At 38.8% G+C, this 5,977-nt stretch overlaps 1 pseudogene; it reads right to left on the bottom strand.

The window, feature by feature from the left end:
• Positions 1–3,717: 3,717 nt before the first annotated feature.
• On the bottom strand, positions 3,718–3,836 carry LOC111742653 (annotated as a pseudogene).
• Between the last annotated feature and the right edge of the window lie 2,141 nt (positions 3,837–5,977).

The following is a 5,977-nucleotide window of genomic DNA, read 5'->3' as shown; positions in this document are numbered from 1 at the left end:
GGATACTTGGCTTGCCTCCACTTTTGGCCGTGGTGAATAATGCTGCTATGAACATGGCTGTACAAATATCTGTTTGAGTCCCTGTTTCAATTCTTTTGGGGGCATGTACCTAGCAGGGGAATTGCTGGTTCACGTGTCAATTCTATTTTTAATTTTCTGAGGAATCATCAAACTGTTCCTATAGCAGCTGAACAATTTTACATTCCTACCAACAGTGAACAAGGGTTCTGATTTCTTCACATCCTTGCCAACAGTTGTTATTCTCCGCTTTCTTTTTTTGATAATGCTATTCTAATAGGTGTGAAGTAGGTTGCTCTGAATCTTTGAATGATTCAGTTTTACTTGTTTGTCTCCCACATCTCTGAATTATTTTCCATCTTCAAAACCAATATTCGCTACGTCGAGTAGGCTTCATTCTGTCATCTTGAGTTTTGCATTACTTTATTTATCTAGCCTTCCAAGTAAATGGCCTAACATCTGCCAGTTACTATCCTAGGTGCTGGAAAAACTTGCTAAGTAGGACCATCACAGCTCTCTAGGAGATCAAGGATAAGTTTGGCCATAAAATTGTGAATTATCCCATTTATAGCTACATTTGAAGATATCATCATTTAAATTGTATATGACAAAAACATAATTACACAGAACTCTAAAATTCTTACTTCTAGAGATACAAGTTTTCTGGATGCATGAGGGCTTGACTCTTTGAGTCCTTGCTGTTTATTTATTTATTTTTTAAATAAACTATGTTTTAAAACAGTTTTAGATCTCTACAAAGTTAGTATAGAAAGTTCCTATAAATCCCACACGCTATTATTAACATCTTACATTTGTATGCTTCTTACAATTAATGAACAAATACTGATACAGTGTTATTAACTGAAGTTCACGGTAGATCCAGATTTTCTTAATTTTTACTTAAACATATTTTTCTGTTGCGAGGGTCCCATCTAAGATAGCACACTGAGTTTAGTTCTCATGTTTCCTTAGGCTCTCTTGATTGTGACAGTTTCTTGGGCTTTCCTTGCTTTTGATGACTTTGACAGTTTTGAGGAGTACTGGTCAGGTATTTTGTAGATTGTTTCTTTGTTGGGATTTGTCTGATGATTTTCTCATGATTAGACTGAGATGATGGATTCTCGGGAGGAAGATCTGAGAGGTAAAGTACATTTTCATCACAGCTTATTGAGGATACATATCAACATGATTTATCACTATTAATATTGAACTTGATCACCTGGCTGGAGTCATTTTTGTTATGTTTCTCTATCATAAAGTTATTCTTTCTTCTCCCCTTTGTGTACTGTACTCTTTGGAAGGCAGAGAATCACTATATGCCCACACTTAAGGGATGGGGAGTTATGCTTCCTCTCCTTGAAAGTGGTGTCTCTACAGAAATTATTTGGAATTCTTCTGCATGGAAGACTTGTCTCTCACCTTTATTTATTCAACCATTTATTTAGATCAAGGTGACTCATGGATATTTATTTTGTACTTTGGGTCATAATCCGATACTGCTTTATTTTATTGCTGAAATTGTTCCAGCACTGACCATTGGAAGCAATTTCAATTGGCACCTTCGTCTCTTTGACATATTTTCCCATCAGCATAAATTTTTTGGTTTGTTTGTTTTGAGTTCTTCCTTACTTTCTGGCACTACAACTGGCTCTAGGCTCATCTCGTATAGTTTCTGCCCCAGGCTGGAATCAGCCGCTTCTCCAAGGATCCTTGGTTCCCGTTATTGGAGAATGGTATTAGAAATCAAGATCTAGGTACTAAGTGTGCTTATTGCTATTAGAGTGTCCTGGCATTTAGGCCCTCTCAGGTGGGACTGTGTGTGTATAAATGTGTGTGTGTGTGTGTGTGTGTGTGTGTGTGTGTGTGTGTGTAAATAGGTCTTCAGTTCAGTTTTGATTACTACTTTTGGCACTTTAGATGAAAATATTGATTAAATATTTTATATATTTTTCTATGTTCAGAACAGAATATAATCAACATAATTAAACCTGTTCTTGGGAACTGGGACATTGTCTTGAATGTTAGTTATTTGGCCCCGATGCAGTGATTACCCACAATCACTGTGTGTAATGCTGTAGTGCTATGCTGTTGTACTATTTGAATTTGGTTCTGGATTTTTGTAATCTTTCTAATTTTCTTTCCTCTTGCTGTCTTTAATAGTTCTCTCTTCTTCCTCTAATTTATTCTTCATAGTTTGCTGTCTCCTAGTAATCAGACAAACAAGTTTGGTCAACTTGTCTATGAAGTAAAAGCAGAGAATTGAGTAAGGATCTGAGGTTCACTCCACTAAATGAAACGAAGCTTGTAACACTAACTTTAGACTGTGCAGAAAAGTCTCCTTCCCTTCTTCTTTACCATCCTCCCTGTTTCTCTGCTATGTTCTGGTTGGATGACAGCACTGAGTAGGAAGGTCACACACATGTTTTAAATGTGAACATGAAACACCTATGGTGGCTGGTTTGTCCATGTGGCTCTGTTTTTAAGCCCTCGAACTATATTTCGATAGCTCTAAGAGCAGTGAAAGGAGCAGTAGACTTGAAATGCATTTGAGCTCTGGCTTTCTTGCTCTGGTTCAGGGTAGTCACTCAACCTCTCTGGGTCTAAGTTATCTGATAGATAATGAAAGAATTAACATAGAATCTCTAGCTTCCTTTCCAGCATTAACTTCCTGTGACTTCTGAGTGAGATTTATTAATCTCAGGAGAGCAATGTGCTCAAATGGGCTTGAGAGCATCTAATCTCGGTTAAGCTGCCTTCATACTGAGTGACCTTGGGAAAGTCACTCTAAAAATACCTACCTCAGAGACACACATGTGTACACGTAGGCACTTGCTATATAATAAAGGAAGCACTACAAATTAAGAGGGGAAGCGTGGATCGTATGTCGATAACCTCAGGTAAACTGGATTACTGTACGAGGGAAAATAAAACCGGGTCCACAAATAAGGTCACTAGATAGATTAAATTCCTAAATAAGAAAGATTAATTATAAATATATAAAAGAAAATTTGGGGGAATCTCTCTGTGGCTAGGGGTGAGAAAATTCTTAACTGTCAAAACATAAATTCTAAGACCAAAAAAAGAAGATAAAATAGATTCCATCAAACTAGATGTGCACCAGCAACATGGATGGATCGAGGAAGTGGGGGAAAAGCAGAAAACAGAATATTAAATGTAACAGTATCATTTGCAAAGTTAAAAATATATTCATACAAACCAGCAATATCTATTTTGCAGGAACACATTCAAATGAAAGGGTAGATTTTTAAGAAGGTTACCTATGGAGAGAAGAGGGGAATGGGAGTGGGGTACAGGGATAAAAGGGGATACATACCTAAATAAACAAATGCAAGCAGAGAAGGGCATTGCGTGGTTCTCTAATGATCATGTGTCATATGTATGTATATCATATATGTCATATATCATATATCATATATACGTATACATATGTATATGTGTATAATATATATGTGTGTATATTGGGTCACAGAAATATTTTTACTCTATGTTTGCATAATCGCTCTCCCTGGTCTGTGACAGTAAGCCCCCTGAAGGCAAGAATTAGCATGTAGCACACAGTAGACATTTATATTGGTAGGGAAAATATATTTTATTTTATTTTAGGCGAGGCAACCCTTGGTTGACCTCACAGATTTCAGGGACCTTGTCAGCTTACAATCCCTTATTTTTTATTTTTTGCACCTACAGCACCTGGTCTTCCTAGATGGTCTCCCATCCAAGTAATAACCAGGCCCGACCCTGCTTAGCTTCTGAGATCAGTCGGGATCCGGCTTGTTCAGGGTGGCATGGCCGTAGACTAGTAGGGAAAATAATGGATGAACTTAGACTATCTCTGCTTAGTGACTTCACTGAAACTTTCTGGGGATAACATGAGACAACAGGCACGAATACTCACTGAGACTTTAAAAGCTGTTGGCCTGGAATGATCCTTAGGAGCCATCTGGCCCAGTGGTTACCTGACTTCGGATTTCACAGATGGGTTAAGAATAGGACTGGATCAGTCCACCCACCATTTCCTAAACCTATGTATGCTCGAGCTCAGAAACCTGTGATTTCCATTTTACAAAAGAAAGGGCTTTTTAACATCATTGAGTAAGATATATATCAAGTACTATGGGAATTAAAGAGCCATCAAGATAGATTGAGAATATCAGAACAGGCTTCTGAGGGAAGCTACTAGTTGAACTTGACCTTGGATAATGTTTTTTTTTTTTTAAACATCAGAAAAGTAGAAAATTTAAACAAAGAGTAGCATTTTTGATGAAATTATTTAGCTTATTGAAAACTTTGCTACACTCTTTCCATTTTTCTCACTTCTCCATGGCAACTTCATGGCAACCTGGACCAGGACCATGAGGCACCGAGCTGGTCCGACTTCAGAGAGTTAGTGTTTTAGCTCATTCTGGTAGATCCAAGCTTCTGACTCACAAGAAAGCTTTTTCCAACCAAACACACTAAGTTTTTCTGAAAGAAGCTCCCAAGAGACTACTAAGTCCTGGTGGAAAATTCCCTCCTGTTTTGGCCAGCTCTGGGTCAGCTGGCAAATATTTAAAAAGAAAATTTCTTCTGATCCATTGAAGGGCAAAAGGTGCCTTGAACTTGGTCTGGAGAGGAACTCGAGTTCATCATGTGCACATCCTAGGCCTGTTGCTATAGCACCTGAAATAAATGAGTCACAGGGGAAACACAGTGGGAAATGGTGACAGCTATATGTGCAAATTGGCAGTTGGTTACCCAGCCAGCCAACTACGATAAGCCTCCCTTCGGCCATAAACCTGACCCAGCTGTGGGGCGTGAGCAAACCTGTGTAAAGGGTGGGAGAAGGTTTATTTCCTATTGGCATCAAGTCCTTTTGAACTTTGACCTTCCTCAATCTGTCCTTATTTGATGAGTGCAGGGTATTAGAAGCTAAAAAGAATAAGTAAAAAATGCTGCGCATCCGCTATCTAAAACAACAGACCTCAGAATGAAATAGGGAACGACTATTCCACTGCAAGAAAAGCAATAAAGACAGGTGTGCAGTTTAGGAAATGCACCAGTCCTGGGTCCTCTGACAGCGTTTGATGTGGGTAAACAAATAGTGGAGGGGACGCTTTCATCTCCTTTGATTCACTTCTGAATGTTCCAGTGTGTCCATAATTGAAAAGAAGAAACACACCAAGTAGACCTTTAAATATTACTCATGTTTCTGACACATCCTGATGGGACCTAAGAAAGAGAAAGCCACAGCAACCAAGTTAGTGGCATCATAGTTATTTCTTATCATACTAACAGTTGTCCTAGTTACAGCTCTGAAAAGTCAAGTCGCCAACAGTTTTGAATTACTGGACCCTCTAGTAGGACTAAACAAAACTTTTATAAAGGAACACCAAGAACTCAGAAACAGACATAGTAGGCACATGGGTGCACACGCACACCAGCCTCACGTGCAAACTCCCACCCACAGAAACTGTGGACAGAGGAAAGGGAAGGGCAAAGTTAAATCCATAAGCAGAAGGAAAAACAATAAAATTTTGGTACTGCATTATTCAGATTGGCTGATATTTATAACTTCTCTCTGTAAATTTACATTTTTCTTTTGAGGGAAGAATATATGTTTCCCATTTTAAAAGCTTGTATAGGATGCAAAGGGTGAATGCAGGAAAGAGACAGAAGTGGAGGTAAATGACAGCATTGGTAAGGAATTGATTTCTAGAGGGGCCGAGGGGGTGTTACATGGGGGAAGGGATCCAGGCCAGCATGGACTTCCAGCCCTAACATCCTAATGGCCTTCAGAGCCACCTCTCTCCCTCCCCACCTTGGTATTTTGAAGGCCAAGGATAATCTACATAACCTAATAACCTTTCAGTCACATGCTCTCTTTCCTTCAATTCAGCCAGTAGATGACTGCTATTTCTTCTAAACACAGTCCAAATAAATGTTTTCTTGTTCGCAATTC

The sequence above is a fragment of the Pteropus vampyrus genome, unplaced genomic scaffold (assembly GCF_000151845.1).
Source record: "Pteropus vampyrus isolate Shadow unplaced genomic scaffold, Pvam_2.0 Scaffold98, whole genome shotgun sequence".
Lineage (NCBI taxonomy): Eukaryota > Metazoa > Chordata > Mammalia > Chiroptera > Pteropodidae > Pteropus > Pteropus vampyrus.
This window is presented reverse-complemented; position numbering and strand designations above follow the sequence as displayed.